The 18,408-nt window shown below is 38.6% G+C and overlaps 1 long non-coding RNA gene across 1 annotated transcript in view; it reads left to right on the top strand.

Moving 5' to 3' along the window:
* Positions 1–9,939, top strand: part of LOC131352134 (uncharacterized) — a 30,301-nt gene extending 20,362 nt beyond the window's left edge. The window contains exon 3 of the long non-coding RNA XR_009204474.1: positions 9,354–9,939. This is a non-coding gene — a long non-coding RNA (uncharacterized LOC131352134). The remainder of the gene's footprint in view (positions 1–9,353) is intronic.
* The last annotated feature ends 8,469 nt before the right edge of the window (positions 9,940–18,408 follow it).

Here is an 18,408-nt window from a genome sequence, read left to right as displayed (position 1 = left end):
TTAGGTGGCAGTACTACTGCACCACCCACTTTCCAAGCCGCAAATCAATTAAGAAGAAGAAGAAGAAAACGACTGAGAAAGTGGACGGTGAAGCTGGGTTTAAATTTTTCGCGCCGAATTTCTGAAGTGATTAACACGGTTATTATCAACTAGGAGCCAGCATGTAAGTTAAAACCACTTCATAGTTAGTTAATGATTAAAGATGAAAGATTATCTTGATAAATCTACTTTTCTTGAATGCGGTTGTTTCCAGAAGCATGCTACAGAAATCTTCAAAAAGAAGAAGAATTCCGACAAAAAAAATGCAGGAGATGTTCCAGAGTCTCCATCTCCAACACATCATCAATCAGGTATAAATAACACTGCTTTAACTCATTTTATATTAAAGAAAGCATTGTTCATAGGTTAAGTGGTACAGCAGTAGAAAAGGCCATAAAACAGACATAAAACAATCTAAAATTATATCAATGCATTTATCAGTTTGATGTGTGCAATAATTATCCAAAGCATCAAAGTACATTTTGGTAGAGCATCTTGGAAAAAATGGGGTAAACTGGAAATTTGTGGTCCCACAATTTGCTAATTTATTTTTCTAATATATATTTTTATGGTTTGTTCACAGGACATTTTGCCTTTGTGCACTTTGAGGATGGCAGTGAAAATCTTTACACCATGAGATATTTTAAATGAAAATGATGCTTCCATTCACCATTTTGACATTCTTAGATCAGGAGAAGGTATGATGGTCAGATGTCCCATTGTTTTGTTTTAAGTATAACATACTTTAGGCAATAATAATAATTTGAGCAGTATTGCACTTAATATCATTGACATTTTGTTTCAGTATCATTTAATATTTGATTTGCCAGATTTTGGTTTGGCTTTATTACCCAATATACTTTTTATTTTGAACATTTAAGTTTTTCTTTCATTTATTTATTTAATACACTACTCACAAAAAGTTAAGGATATTTGGCTTTTAGGTGAAATTTATGGAAAATGTAAAAAGTTCATGCTACAGTGATATTATATCATGAAAGTAGGGCATTTAAGTAGAAGCATGCAATGGTGATTTCATCTCAAACAATTTATTGAAACAAAAGCCAACAACAGTGGTGGGTATACCACAACAAAAAATGTCAATGTCTCAATAATGTGCCCTTGACCATCAATTACAGCTTGACAACGACGTCTCATGCTGTTCACGAGTCGACTTGTTGTCTGCTGAGGCATGACATTCCACTCTTCTTGGAGGGCGGCCCTCAGGTCATTGAGGTTCTGGGGAGCAGGGTTACGAGCCTCTACACGGCGACTCAGCTGATCCTATTGGTTTTCTATGGGATTCAGGGTCTGGAGAAAGTGCAGGTCACTCCAATTGAGGTACCCCAGCCTCCAGCAGCCATTCCCTAATGATGCAACCTCGATGAGCTGGAGCACTGTCGTCCATGAAGATGAAATTAGGCCTGTGCTTAATATTGTATGCTGTTAACTGAGTGTTTGAGATGTTAAATAAAACTATAATATTTCTCATTTGTGTTTCATGCTTCTCATTTATATCTGGCTTTAATCTCATTACGGTGTTAAATATGGCTCATTTGCTTCTCCTTCAAATGTAATTCTGTTTCTCATGTACACTATAATTGCCAAAAGTATTCGCTCACCCATCCAAATAATCAGAATCAGGTGTTCCAATCACTTCCATGGCCACAGGTGTATAAAATCAAGCATGCTAGGCATGCAGACTGTTTTTACAAACATTTGTGAAAGAATGGGTCGCTCTCAGGAGCTCAGTGAATTCCAGCGTGGAACTGTGATAGGATGCCACCTGTGCAACAAATCCAGTCATGAAATTTCCTCGCTCCTAAATATTCCACAGTCAACTGTCAGCTGTATTATAAGAACGTGGAAGTGTTTGGGAACGACAGCAACTCAGCCACAAAGTAGTAGGCCATGTAAACTGACGGAGCGGGGTCAGCGGATGCTGAGGTGCATAGTGCGAAGAGGTTGCCAACTTTCTGCAGAGTCAATCGCTACAGATGTCCAAACTTAATGTGGCCTTCAGATTAGCTCAAGAACAGTGCGCAGAGAGCTTCATGGAATGGGTTTCCATGGCCGAGCAGCTGCATCCAAGCCATACATCACCAAGTGCAATGCAAAGCGTCGGATGCAGTGGTGTAAAGCACGCCACCACTGGACTCTAGAGCAGTGGAGCCGCGTTCTCTGGAGTGACGAATCGCGCTTCTCCATCTGGCAATCTGATGGACGAGTCTGGGTTTGGCAGTTGCCAGGAGAACGGTACTTGTCTGACTGCATTGTGCCAAGTGTAAAGTTTGGTGGCGGGGGGATTATGGTGTGGGGTTGTTTTTCAGGAGCTGGGCTTGGCCCCTTAGTTCCAGTGAAAGGAACTCTGAATGCTTCAGCATACCAAGACATTTTGGAAAATTCCATGCTCCCAACTTTGTGGGAACAGTTTGGAGCTGGCCCCTTCCTCTTCCAACATGACTGTGCACCAGTGCACAAAGCAAGGTCCATAAAGACATGGATGACAGAGTCTGGTGTGGATGAACTTGACTGGCCTGCACAGAGTCCTGACCTCAACCCGATAGAACACCTTTGGGATGAATTAGAACGGAGACTGAGAGCCAGGCCTTCTCGTCCAACATCAGTGTGTGACCTCACAAATGCGCTTCTGGAAGAATGGTCAAAAATTCCCATAAACACACTCCTAAACCTTGTGGACAGCCTTCCCAGAAGAGTTGAAGCTGTTATAGCTGCAAAGGGTGGACCGACGTCATATTGAACCCTATGGATTAGGAATGGGATGTCACTTAAGTTCATATGCGAGTCAAGGCAGGTGAGCGAATACTTTTGGCAATATAGTGTATGTCTCAGATTTCTGAAATGTTTCTTAAGTAACACCCGTGTTGCATCTCTGTTTCGTCTCTTTGTTTCTCCTAAGTCACCTTTAGGAGAAATAGAAAATACAAAGTCAAGCTTGTAATGAGAGCTCAATTCAGTCTCATGAGACTAGAAAAACATCTTTCTGAGCAACAAAATTTTGCTATGGGCAGTTTTAAGAGAAATGACTGAAAAATTATCTTGAAGTTAAAATTAATGTTCTCCTTTAAATTCTTTAACTATTTTAATAGCATTCATAACCACATTTTTTTATAGAATTCTATAAATAGATTTGTGTTGCAGTAGGTTTGGGAAAGTCTGAGAGATGTCAAATATTGATGTATTTAACCTTTTATCATCAGCATGTCCTTTGACATGAGTGCAATATATAATATAATGTTTTTTTTTGTGCTGGGGAGGATCAAAGGATTGGAAGCCTAGAAGAAATGCTATAAATAATGCCAATGAGAGTTGATGAAGACACCCAAGTCTATGAATTAGCAGCAAACATGATTTGTGCTGGACCCTTCCTGTGTTAAATAACCACTTTATGCTTTCACTTTAGTCATTTTAAGTGTGATTTTTGTGATTTTGACTGTAAGGATTTAAAGACAAAATAGTGTTAACTGTATGTTACAAGTGTTAACTATATCCATGATACTGAATATAGTTTTAATGTTACTAATAATATTGATCATTGTGATATCCCTGGTAGACAATGGCCAAAAGGCAACAGGTTCCTCCATCTATATAATTATATCTTTTATATATTTTATCAAATTTTTTTTGCATATTCAACACTACTTCTACATATGTATATTGTCACATCTCAAAGTATTGAATGTTAAAGCCCATCATTGACAGGTGTTTTTATTTCTCAGGTGTGCCCTGAACCCAAACAATTAATAGCTCTGAATGTCTCCTCTTGGTTCGAGCCCTGGGTTCCCTTTTGAGGGAACTCAATGCTGCTTACTGTGGGTGACAGTGTGGGCCCCATCAGTCTGCTTGAGGTAGTCACATGTGCATTAGCCAAGCTCAGCTTGGATTGACAAGCAGGATAGCATTGTTCATTCGAAGATGGATGATTGCTACCAGACTTCAGGACTTGTGCTGCCACCATAACACTGTCTCCCATTTTTTCCTGGACCTTCACACAAAGGTGTCTAGGTCCTGGAAGAATCCATACCTAGCTTTCACTCCCACCACCTCCAACAGTTTGGTGATGGTGGTTCCCGGGAATATGGGAGGCCGTCAATTATCTCATAAACTGACTGAAACCGAGGACTTCTAGCTTTGAAACACCTTCTCCTGCCTCTGAAGGGACACCATATGTCAAGTGAGAATGTCAAGAAGTTTGACTATCTAATTTACCCATCCAAGGGTCAAGTACCCCCTCATTTTTGGAAGATCATGGTTCCAAACTTGGGTCCCACTCTTGGGGGGTACTGCCATCGCAGTACACTTCTGACAGGTGCCTCTCTCATGGACTGGGGTTGTGGCTGTCCTTGGCTGCCCAGCACATGGCCTTGGGGATTCCCTCAACTTTGATGACACATAAGTTGCCTGGAAATAAGGCTGGTGTTTCCAGTATAGCAGTGGAGTTCAAAAATATTTGCTCTGGGTGTATAAGAGGAAAATTGGCAAAAAACCCCCAATGCAGCCAGTGCACTCGGTATATAACATCAATGTAGACAATGCAATCTAAAATTTCTATAAGATCATTTAAAGCATGCCTACGTTTAAGTTGGAATGGAGTAGCCTGGACTTAAACTTGAATGGAGAATGCCTCGGTTTAAAGTTAAATTAGAACAAACCGAAACTTAAACTTGTATGGAGAAACCCAGGTTTAAGTTTAAATAGACTTATGTTCAATCATTTCAGTTTTCTATCTACTTAATAAATTAAATTAGTCAACCCTCTAAATTGTGATCAGCATCAGATTATACTTATATTAATTATTAATTGGAGTTAGATTATCATTATACACAGAGTATAAAAAAAAATGAAGTCAAATTCTAATAAATGAAGCACATTCTTCTAGAAGCGCAAAGGAAAGATAGGACATGAGATCCCTTCACCCACGCTGCTGGATTCCATCATTGGGCTGGTGTGTCGTCCTTACACCAGCAGAGAAACACTCCTTCCCCCAACTATAGGGGTATACAATTCTGATCAGACTTCTTTGATCGTAGTGCAGCTTTTGACAGCACTGACCATATTATTATACTTGATAGGCTTGTTGGTGTTAACAGAACAGGTCTTATTTGACTGATCGTATCAGTTTGTAGATCTAAATTGTGACTTTGCTAAGCATACTAACGTTATATTTGGTGTTCCACATGGTACTGTTTTAGGTCCACTGCTTTTACCGTTATATGCTACCTCTTGGTGCACTTATCGGTTAACATGGTATTAGTTTCTGCTGTTATGCTGATGATACACAGTATACTGTATGTTTAAGTAAATGAGTTCTGAGAGGCTCCAGTATACTAAGATTCAAGAATGTGTAAAGTACATTAGACAGTGTATACTTACTAACTTCATCCTGCTTAATTCTGACAAGACAGATCTGTTTGTACAAGGGCCATATGCAGCCAGAAGTAAGCTTTCTGATTAGAGAGTAATTCTGGATGGCCTTTCTGTTTCATGATGTGCAGCAGTAAAAGACCTTGGTGTGATTATTGACTTCAGTCTTCCAATTGAAGCTCATGTAGATAATTTTACTAAGTTAGCCATCTTTAATCTCAGAAATATTGCTAAGTTAAGAAATATAATGTCTCTACATGATGCCAAAAGACTAGATGACTTCCTGTGTTTGAAGTGGTTACCGCCGAGCTTCTTGCCTGTGTCGGCATTGTAATCTTAGTTTATATCGTCTAATTTTCTCTTTTGCCTGAATATTTTATGCTGTCAGGTTTCATTTTCAAAATCTTTACTTGCATATTGCAGTTAACTGTTCGTTTTTTCGGTCTTCAAACAGCAATCGGAGGAAATCCACTTCTATGCTCTTCAATATCCAGGTTTAATTCACTTAAAGTATGTAATCATAAAGTACGACTAACTTTCAGCTTGTACAGTGTGTGAGTTGCAGAATGTTTAGTAATTCTTCCTTCGTTGTTAGCGTTAATTTTACTTGTGATAAGTGTATGCTAGTTAGCTCTCTGATGGAGAAGATATTAGCTTTAGAGGTGCGCATCCAGACACTAGAGAGGGGTAGCGATAGTGAGAGTAGTGTAGTGTCTGTAGGAGGAAGTCTGGCTGTCTTAGGTGGAGTTAATAACCCCCAACTCTGGCATTAGAGCCCTCACAGTGGGGTGAATGGGTGATGACTTGGCGGCATAGTCGCAAAGCCAAGGCTAACGTCATGGCTTCCCACAGGAGCACCACTCCACTCCTTCACATGTCCAACAGGTTTGCTCTCCTCAGTGAAGCACCCACTGGGAAACCTGAAAGAGCTCTGGTTATAGGAGACTATCTTAATGCATGTGAAATTAGCTTGGCCTTTAGGGGCTCCAGCAGCACAGGTTAGGTGTATTCCATGAGCCAGGGTGCCGGACATAGCAGGTGATCTTAGGGTCCTAGGCAAGCATAGGTTCTCGAAGATAGTTTTCCATGTAGGAGCTAATGATATATGCCTTCATCAGTTTGAGGTTACTAAGAGTAATATTGAGCTAATGGAGCTTGTTTGAGGGCAAGGTTGGCCTGTTAGGACAGGACGGTGTCCATCCCACTCGGGAAGGTGCTGCTCTCACTTCTTGCAGCACAGGACATCTCTAAGGAGTCTTAGAACAGGTCTAGTTAATCGGTGACAATCCAGAACCAGGGCCAGGGAGCAGACAAGCAGGCTAATCTGACCGTCTGCTAGCTGCAATGAGTTGTCACCCAGGGTTCATAGCATTAAAACTGTGTCTGTTCCCCGAGCTAGACAATTAATGTTTTAACAATCAGAAAATTTGTTTTAGTAAATTGATTAACATAAAACATAAAACTAGATAGTGAATGCATAGCCAGCACTGAAGCTAGGACTGTTAAATATATGATCTATTTCATCTAAAGCACTTATTATTAATGAACTGATTACTGATCAGGAGTTTAGTGTTCTATGTTTAACAGAAACATGGATTAAGCCAAACAGGTATGAAGCATTAAATGAAGCTTGTACACCTGGTTATAGTTATATACATGAACCCTATGTTTAACAGGCAGGGGAGGACGTGTCGCAGTTATTCATGATAAGCTAGGCACCACACAAAAACCCAGACATCAATTCAACACATTTGAAGTTCTTTATACTAACCTAACTTATGTAGCCTAAAAAAATAAGTTCACAGAGTTGATTCCACTCATTTTTATTTACATAGTAGTTTATGAATAGTAGTTAAAAATAGTTTACAAGAAACTAGCACCCTGGTACAATGACCACACACAAGCTTTAAAACAATCAGCTAGGAAACTAGAATATAAATGACATCAAACTAAATTAGTGTGGAAAGAAAGCCTTCTAAGCTACAAAAATTCTCTTAGTACTGCTAGATCAGCATGTCTCTCTGCACTAATCAAATATAACAAAAACAATCCTAAATTTTTATTTAGTACTGTAGCAAAACTAACTAGATCCTTTACCCACGTCTTTACTTTTTTTTTTACTGGTAACAGATATTACCAGTAGCTACCAAACCCCTTCTGAAAATGATAAATTATTCCCTTAGCACTGGCTATATGCCTAAATCTTTTAAGTTAGCAGTTATCAAACCCCTGATTAAAAAAACGTACCTTGACTCCTGTCAGCTGTCTAACTAAAGGCCAATATCAAACCTGCCCTTTATATCCAAGATCCTAGAAAAGGCTGTAGCACAGCAGTTATGTTTATACTTACATAGGAATAACATTCATGAAATGTATCAGTCAGGATTTAGACCTCATCATAGCACAGAGACAGCACTGGTTAAAGTGGTAAATGACATGTTACTGGCTTCTTATCAGGGTTGTGTCTCCTTACTGGTGTTACTCGATCTTAGTGCAGCTTTTTACATCATTAACCACACTATTGTACTTGATAGGCTAGAACATGTTGTTGGTGTTAAAGGAACAGCCCTCTCTTGGTTCAGTTCTTATTTGACTGATCATTATCAGTTTGTAGATCTAGATGGTGACTTCTCTATACATACTAAGGTTATGTTCGGTGTTCCACAAAGTTCTGTTTTAGCCCCACTGCTTTTCTCCTTATATATGCTACCCCTTGGTGCAATTACTCGTAAACATGGTTTTAGCTTCCACTGTTATGCCGATGACACACAGCTATATGTTTCAGCTAAGTCAGATGAGAGACACCAGCTTATTATGATTGAAGAATGTGTAAAGGACATTAGACAGTGGATGGTCACTAACTTCCTCCTGCTTAACTCTGACAAGACAGAGGTGCTTGTACTAAGACCACATGCAGCTAGAAGTAAGCGCTCTGATTACAGAGTAACTGTGGATGGTCTTTCTGTTTCATCTTGACCAGCAGTAAAAAATCTCGGTGTGATTATTGACTCTGGTCTTTCGTTTGAAGCTCATATAGGTAATATCAGAAGGGTAGCCTTCTTTCATCTCAGAAATATTGCTAAGATAAGAAATATGATGTCACTTCATGATGCAGAGAAACTAGTTCATACTTTTGTTACCTCTATGTTGGATTATTGTAATGCCTTACTGTCTGGATGATCCAGTAGGAGCTCCAGCTAGTCCAGCAACTAGAGTCCTAACTAGAACCAGAAGATATGAACACATCACTCCTATCTTAGCCACACTGCACTGGCTCCCAGTCAAACTTCGTACTGATTATAAAATACTATTACAGACCTACAAAATAATAAATGGTCTCGCAATCTTTTGGTTATTTATGATCTGTCACGCCTACTCTGATCAAAGGGTACAGGTTATTTGGTAGTACCTCAAGTAGCAACATCTACAGCAGAGGGCAGAGTTTTTTCTTACACAGCCCCACAGTTATGGAACAGCCTTCGAATTAGTGTTCGGGATTCAGACACAGTCTAAATGTTTAAGTCTAGGCTGAAGACACATTTGTTTATTCAAGCTTTCAGTGTATAATTTTCTTAGGTATAGGAACAGATCTGGAAGGTTCATGGGCATAGAGTGTTTGGTGTACTGGGATGTTTGGATGCTGTCGCCTTACCACCCTCGCAAGTTGCTCAGGTTTGCTGACTGTGAAGTGGTTGGATGCTTTATGTTCCGAGAAGCCTTCATGTCTGTCACCCTCTGGCTCTCCCTTTTAGTTATGCTGTCATAGCTAGTCTTGCCAGAGTCCCTGCCTGCACTTTAGACATAACCTACATTGTCTTTAAACATCACATGATCACTAGCATATTTAATCTTAATCTTTTTTTCTCTCTCTCTCTCTCTCTCTCTCTCTCTCTCTCTCTCTCTCTCCCCCACTCTCCCCCACTCCCAAGCTCACAGTGTTCAGAGTTTCCAGTGTGACTACTGCCTCTGCCACTGGTCAGAGTCTCGTCGCTTGGTGGTGCTCAGTGATGCTGTGGATGCATCTATGGGGACAGCCTGTGATCCAGGAGACAGCCATGGAGAGAGCCACTTGGGGACTTTCACACCATCACAGATCTGCCATTACATCTGTCAGCTTGTGATTGCAAGGAATTAGTGCCTATAATAACCTCAGAAACTACAGTGACCTAATAGTTCCTCAAGGGTCCTTGATTGCTGTTGTAGAAAGGACATTAATTAGTTACAGTTACACTATTTACTGTTCAGTGTCACCCAAATGAGGATGGGTTCCCTTCTGAGCCTGGTTCCTCTCAAGGTTTCTTCCTCATATAATCACAGGGAGCTCTTCCCTGCCATCATCGCTGCAGGCTTGCTCGTTAGGGATATAATAGTGATTAAATAATTTAATAATTTAATTTAATTTAATAATTTTTTCCCCATCCTTTTTCTGTTTCTCTTCTTTTGTAAAGCTGCGTTGAGACAATGTCCATTGTAAAAGGTGCTATACAAATAAATTGAATTGAATTGAATTGAAAATAGTTCATGCTTTTGTTACCTCTAGATACCTCTGGATTACTGTAATGCCTTACTGTCTGGATGTTCCAGTAGGTGCATAAACAAGCTCCAGTTAGTCTAGAATGCAGAAGCTAGTGTCCTAACAAGAAACAGAAGAACACATCACTCCTATCGTTTCCACAATGCATTGGCTCCCAGTCAAATTTGGCATTGATAAAGAAATACTACTACTGAATTATAAAGCACTGAATGGTCCTGCACCACAGTACCTAAGCAAACTTTTGTTTTCTTATGATCCCCCTTGCCTACATGGATTAAAATGTGCAGGCTATTTGACAGTACCTCAAGTAGTAAAGGCTACAGCAGGGGCAGAGTTTTTTTTCTTACAAAGCCCCACAGTTATGGAACAGCCTTTCAATTAGTGTTTGGCAATTAGGCACAGTCTCTGTGTTTATTTCCAGGCTGAAAACACATTTGTTTAGTCAAGTTTTTTATGAATAGTTTTCTTAGGTAAAGGAGCAGATTTGGAGATTTCATTATCATAGAGTGTTTGGTGAACTAGGATGTTTGGATGCTGCTGCCTTACCACTCTCGCATGTTCACTCAGGTTTCTGGCCATTAAGACCTATGACCACTGCTCTGACCAATGGTGTAAAGCCATGACACAGCATTCCCTCAAAAGGGGAATTTCATATGTAACCCTGATCCCTGAGAAGGGAACGAGACAATGCATCACTTGCCAATACTCAGGCATGAAGGTATCACAATCTATCATCTGCCAAGTCTTTTGAGAGCAGAAATATAGAGGACATACCACTTTTCAAGGAAATACAGAAATAAGCCTCAAAGGTTCTAGTGTGGAGAAAGAAATGGCCTGTCTGTGATACAAAACATACAAGCTCATTGCTCAAGCACAGTGAAGATTATGTCAATTATTGGGCTTGCATGGCTGCTCAATAATTATTATTGTTGATGTAACTCATGATGGTAGCAGAGAATTAATAAAATGGTAATTCCTTTATAAGGTAGCAAGACAATGACCCAAAACCTACTGCCAACACAAGAATGGACTTCATCATGGGAAAAAGGAAGGTTTATGACTAACCAAGTCAATCACCAAATTTTAACCAAATTGAACATGCATTTCAGTTCCTAAAGAGGAGACTGAAGATAGAAAGCATCCAAAACAAACCACAACTGAAAGAAGCTGCAGACACAGTTATTGCAAGCAAGAGCTTTGAAAGTAAATATTGTTATTTACTTTAATTTACGTTTGATTGCCTACAAACTGGGTGGTATAATCTCAACTCAATTTTCAGAATATGTTCACCATTACCACTAAAATACATGAACATATTATTTTGTTATTCTATATGTTCTTTTGCTAACAGAACTCTGGCATGCACTCAGGCTGATAAGTTGCAGCTTGTGCAGTTTGGCTTAGTTTGTTTTATCCTTGGGCTGGATATGACCTTTTAAACCTAAGAGATTTTCTCTCTCTTTTCTTTCTCTATCTCCCTCTAGCTGTCAACAACCTACTCACTATACAGTACCTGTATGGGTGTAGTGATAACTGTTGACAGGTGTAGGTTACTACACTTCTTCTCTGTGTTTGAGCACAAGCAAGCTGATATGGTAAACCTATAAAACTGCTGCTTTCACACATCTCAGGTCAAAACCTTCTGCTCTAAAATGATTGCTCTCTATTTCACTGGCACCATGAATGCTTCACTCTGCATGCATTTATTTGGCCTTGTCCTGTAACTCCATTTAGCTGTAGCTTAATCATTACTGTGACCCACTTATCTGCTCATCATGCAGGTAACCATTAATAATTGTTTACCTACCAGTGACCACCGCAAATGTGCATGGGCCATTTGGAAAATAAACGTCAAAACAGTTCAAGGACCTGGCCTCATTTCTTTCATACTGTTCTTCTATTCTGCCTCATGAGCCAGCTGTGATCTTGACCTAAAAGTCTATGTTTATTTTTCAGTGAAAAAACAATGTGTAAAAAAAAGCAGTGAAACCCCAGTATTTCTAGAGTGATATTTTTGAGCATGTGAGAACTAGAGGTCATATGTGAAAAAATAAAAAAAAATATAGCAGTTCACAAGCTATAAAACATACACATCACCACTAAAGAGTCCAGTGATATGCCTTCCACAATAACATTCTACAGCACAACCCACAAAAGGTTTATGAAGTCTTAAAATCTAATCTTGGAAATTTGAAAGTGTATGGTATGCTGATATAGATACATTTACTGGTGTCATAGAAAAGACAAAGAGACTCAAATACAATAGCAGCAGCACAAATGTCTTTCTGAATGTCAGGCCTCAGTCCAGACTCTGCAAGATGGATCATTCCTGACCTTACACTAACGTGCAAACTTAGATTGGGAAATGGGAAATCAGTAGTAGGGTGTGATTGTTTGTTGATTGTGTGCCAAATGTACTGTATATTTGTGTCTATAAGTGAGAGCAGTTATAACATCATTAATTTGCTACATCCAATCATGTAACAGTGAGGATTCTGCTGAATAATAAGTGATTCATTTGAAACTTTCTAGTGGGCTGTTTCTGAGGCTAGCCAGCAGTTTCCTGGCTATGGTTTTGCTGTTAGTTGTGCCAGTCTTAATAAAGTGCATAGACACTACATAAACATAATAGAGTGCATAAACACTGCAGTAGGACTAATTAGCCTTCTCATAGCCATGCACTCTATTTGTGAACACAAAAACCCAAACAAACCACATTCCCTACTAGAAGCCTCCCCATGCTCTCAAAAGAGCATAATCATTATTGACAAAGCAAGTCTGCATACTGACTCACATGTTTTAAAGCACTCAGCAATGGCAGATATAAACAAAACAGCATTTCTTACCACCTCATGATAGCTGCCTAAAGCTGCTTTGCTTTGGAGGCAGGCAGTCCTGGCTGTTGCATTGCCCTACCTGACCCTAGGCAGTTGGTGAGCTATTGCGTTTTTCTTTGTGATAGCTCTGAGGACAGGTGAGTGGATATCCTTGTCTGGGAAATGGGATAGAGTCAAGGGGTGAATAGGAGTAACACAGGAATTAGCAATAGGCATACACAGAGGGGCAAATGCAGATGGGTGTAAGGCTAGATGTGTGAAATAAATCAGAGGCTGTCTAAAGCCCAAGGCATTTACATTCCTGAGAGGAGCTTAGAAGAGGGGGTTGGGGGTGGTTATTCACACTTAACTCTAAAAAGGTCTTTTGCAATCAGTTATCTTGGAGAACAGATATGTACAAACAATATTGTAATATCTTGAATTGTTGATATAACAAGTTCAACATTTCTAAATTCAACAGAGGTTGAAGATATTAAAAAAGGAAATCCATGTATTGATGACTTTAGTTTAGACAGGTGCTTGGAGATATATTGCACCAGTGTCCTTGACTGACTCAATGTCACACAAAAGGACATGTCCTGTAGAGACCTTACACAAGTTTTTCTAAATTTTACAAATCCCCAGAAGGCATGCACAAACTTGCTGATTACTGAATGTAATGAAACATATTTTACAGGAGAATTTGTAATTTGCAACTTATTTTTAACTGAAATACTGAACTTTTAAATGTTTTATTATAAACAGTAATATAAATGTACAGTTGTGCTCAAAAGCTTGCATACCCTGAAAGAAATTGTCAAACATTGCCATTTATTTGGAAAATATGATTGATAACACAAAAAAATCTTATTTGATAGTGGTCATATGATGTCATTAATTATCACACAGTTGTTTGACTCCTTTTTAAAACCTAATGATAACTGAAATCACCCAAATAAATCTGATCAAAAGTTTGCATATCTTTGAATGGCCACATTATAAACACACAGCTTGACACACAGAGGTTTAAATAGCTATTAAAGTGAAGTTTGCACACCTGTGACTCATTGTAATTGTAATTAGTGTCTGTGCATAAATAGTCAGTGAGTTTCTCAGTTCATGAGGTGATGCACTGACTTGGCTAGATACTGTACCATGGGGAAGACAAAAGAACTGCCAATGGACCTGTGTAATAAGGTAGTTGAACTTTATAAAGTAGGAAAAGGATATAAAAAGATCTCAACACTTGAAAATGCCACTCAGTACTGTTCAAACTAATAAAAAGGTGGAAAATAAGAGGTCCTGTTGCCATGGCAAGGTAGACCAAGAAAGATTTCACCCACTACTGCCAGAAAGATTGTTTGGGACACAAAGAAAAACCTACAAACAACTTTGAGAGAAATACAGGCTTTTTTGCAAAAAAAGTGGTATTGTTTCAAGGTGCACAATAAGGAGGTACTTGAACACAAATGACCTGCATGATCAAGTTGCTAGGAGAAAGCTGTTCCTGCACCCATGCCACAAAAATTGATTTGGAGTGATACCAAAAGAGACCAAAATTGACCTTTATAGTCACAACCATAAACTCTATGTTCAGAAAGGTGTCAACAAGGCCTATGGTGAAAAGTACACCATCACAAATGTAAAGCATGGTGGTGGATCTCTTATGTTTTGGGGCTGTGTGACCTCCAGTGGTACAGGGAGAAATTGATGGCAAGATGAATGCAGCATGTTATCAGAAAATACTGGCAGACAATTTGCATTCTACAGCACAAAAGCTGTGCATGGGATGCTCTTGGATGTTTCAGCATGACAATGATCCAAAGCACAAGGCCAAATTGACCCTCCAATGGCTACAGAAAAAAAGGTGAAGGTTCTGGAGTGGTCATCACAGTCTCCTGACCTCAATGTGATTGAGCCACTTAGGGGAGATCTCAAACATGCAGTTTGTGTGAGATAACTAACAAATTTACAGGAGCAGCTATACCACCTGAGAGAATCAAGGACCTCATGCACAGTTATTACAAAAGACTGCATGCCATCATTGATGCTAAAGGGGGCAATATATAATAATAAAAACTAAAGGTATGCAAACTTTTGAATTTTCTTTATTGTCATGTTTTGTTTGATGATTGTGCCATTCTGTTATGCCTTACATATGAACTTGATATATATGTCCTATAAGAAATAAAATAAATTTGTATTGCCTTCTCACTCATGTTTTTTTTAAATGGTACACATCTTGCAAATTTTCCTAAAGTATGCAAACATTTGAGCACAACTGTGTATTCTACATGTATAAGTATCATTAAATAGTTGTTAAATATAAATACTGCTCTACAAGCACTGCTCAAATTTGTTAAAAATCTGTTCATGTTTAGGTAAGCGTATTGAGTTGGGATACAGTCTAATCATAGTCAACGACACGTGCCCTGGAACAGTTCCAAGGATCACTAGATCATCACTGTTTACAACTGAATTCATTTGCTTTAATATGGCACAGATTTGGAGTGCAAATTCCAGTCTTTGCAAATCATATAAGTGCTATTCAAAGGGTTTGTAGACCAGTTAAGCAATACTAAATTATGACATTTGCTTTGCAATGTTTTTAAAAACAATGTCAATGAAATAAAAGCTTAATGGGGATTGCAATCTTTAAGGCTCCTGAACACACCGACTTGGCATGACGCCTATGGAGCTTTTAACCATTCTAGCTTTTGAATGACTGCAGGCTGTGTTTTGCATTTAAACATGAGATTAATGAAAAATATGCCACCATGGAGCGAGGAGCCCTTGTAATCAAATGGGCTATCAAGGAGCTTCACTACTACCTGGCAGGTTCGTGATTTCCCCTTTTAACAGACCATGCTCCTTTCAGTGGATGGCTAAAGAGGGGCCAAAAAGGGGCTCTTTGCCCACAAAGAGATCAGAAATGCTTCTCTCCACAGCTGCCATCCAGGTGCTGAAAAGGCACCAACCTGCCACTGTGGACAGTGAGAGTGTGCAAAGTAGCGTGCTTGTTTTGGGAATTTCCCTGCTTATTTTGGGATTAATAATATGTTCATTGTTGTAGTTAAGCTGTCTCCTGTTTCTGCAGATCCGTACAATGACAACAACCATTTTCATTTCAACAAGCCCTAATCTTAACCCATTCCAGACATTCTCTATTTTAAAGAGCCTCACCACTGCAACAGTCACTCAGTACATCACCGTTTATGAAAAGGTTGTGTTTAGATATTTATATTTTATATCAGTAGAATGGATATATAAGTAGATGTGCATACTATTAAAAAGCACTCAAAGGTATTGACTGAAGGTATTGACAGGTCTGTGTCACATACTATGGCATAATAATTAGCCTGTACTGTATGTGTATACTGTCACAGGTATAACACAAGGATGTGTTGTTGACTAAGCATACTGTACAATCATATAAATATGGTTGGTTTAATTCATATTTTTTAAAGACAATATCCAATATATCTAATGTAATATAAATAATATGACAAATCTACAGTCTTCCAGTGGCGGACCGTGCATTTCACACCTAGGCCTTCACTGGTGTCCTTCCTGAATTAATTCACCTCTATACCATCATTATGACGCCACGGCAATAGATACTAATCAACCGTTAAATAGCAAAGTAAAAAAGAAATTAGGCTACAATATTTCACACCTCACAAGGCATAGTCAATTTTATTACAGTCCGCCTTGAAAATGCATTTGTAAGGATGTCTGCGACCAAATAGATTTCTTCTCCTTTGTTAGCCATTGTGAGTTAAAAAATATATATTTTATTTAGTTTGTGCGGTTCACTGCCTCTGACTACTCCAATTATCCGATCAAAGGATGGGAAATTGCTGACGTAATTGTACGCCTGCTAGATGGCCCCAGTGACGCCAACTCGAAATCTGATTGGTTAATGCAATTATTTCATTGCCATATATTTTAAGCAACAGGCGCCAGCACTATTGATTCTGAAGGCCTTAAGGCAGATTTCTTTCACCCTGGCAACACATGATGTCAGCCACTGGCTGAAATATGATTGGATAAATATTCTTATCATAAATATACACTACTGGAAGCAGCACAACCAAGAGAAAAGCTATGAAATGTAGAGAATAGACTATTGGGAATAATTTAATACACATTCATGGAAAAATATATTAAATATATTAAAATACATCACTGCTGTTTAGGCCAGCAGAGAAGACCTTGCTGGCTCTGACGGCCCACCACTGCAGTCTTCAATACAGCCATTTCAATAAAAATTTACAGCCAATATATAATAAACTTTTAAAAATATGAGTGATGTAATACTCATTTAAATTTAGAAAACGTTTCATAAACAAGACTTGTCTTCAGGACTTACAGTAAAAACCTGGGCAGCCATTTTACACAAAAAATGTCTAGTCTAACCAACTGATGCATCAAATTGTAAGCAGCAGAATTATCTTTTAAACGAATACACATATATTTATCTTCTTATTTCTGAATGTTTTACATGTCACTGGTACATTCAGTGTACAATGGCCCCTAAAGTTCTAGAGAATAGATGTGTAAGAGGACTCACAATAAGCAACCAGCCTTGATAAGGCTACACAGGAAAAACGGCGGAGTAGTTTTTCTAGAGTTAATTTTTTTTCCTCAAAAATAGTTGTTTTTGCTCTATTTTGAGTATACAGAGTAAAATGTGTTAGTAGAGTGGTAGAAAAATTAAAGAGTAACTGTGACTCCTCCCCTAATCCCAAAGTTTCGTTTATCCGCCATTAATGTTAGTCACGGCCATCGACTGCTGCTGCTGTGGGTTTAGACGAGAGCGTGTGCTTCTGCTGGATGGTAGAGTAAGCAAATTTTAAAAGTCTTACTATTCATTCTCATAATATTCACCTCTGTTTTTGGCTTAGATCATTTTGCTACATTTTTTTGCATATTACAGAGATCCCTTTCTAATGTTAACTTGAGAACTAAGTTAGGCCAGGTTAGAACTAAGTTAGACTAAGTTTTAAAGCAAATAGCTAACATATAAATTACGAATGTTAACTGACATCAGTCAATAAGCTATCAGCCTTTTAAATGTTTGTCCACTAAACTTTTGTGACGAGCGGCTTGAGTTGTGCACCGCATGTACTTGGTGGTGGACTCGATATAGAGTTAACGTTAGCCGTAATTGGATTGCTGGAGGCCATTTTGTTTGTGTATTATCCCTTTTCAGACATAGGAACATAGGAACGTAAGCTATTTTCAGTATTTACAGGGGCTATTCAGCAATTTTTTTGCCATCTGAATCAAGAATGACGGTGTTTTAAATCAAAATTTACTGTTTGAATCCTTTTTGACCACTGCTGAACACCCTACGATAACTGTTGCTTCACTGTATATACATGCATTTGTAATATGCACTCTTTTATTACTGAAATGCTGGGAAGTATTTATAAGTACAATATTTCATCACCGCTCCACCTCAGTGAAAGGAGAAACAGGTAAATAAACAGGTAAACATTTGAAATGGGCTGTTCAAGCAATGCAATTAGGTTATATACATTAAAATATAAAACAAGCAACTTTGTTTACCTCATGTAAATAAGAGCATTACTTATTACTTATTTAACTTATTTCCATTAATTATGATAT

The sequence above is a fragment of the Hemibagrus wyckioides genome, linkage group LG04, assembly GCF_019097595.1.
Source record: "Hemibagrus wyckioides isolate EC202008001 linkage group LG04, SWU_Hwy_1.0, whole genome shotgun sequence".
Taxonomy (NCBI): Eukaryota; Metazoa; Chordata; class Actinopteri; order Siluriformes; family Bagridae; genus Hemibagrus; species Hemibagrus wyckioides.
Note: the sequence above shows the minus strand (reverse complement) of the source record. Positions and strands in the feature narration are given on the sequence as shown.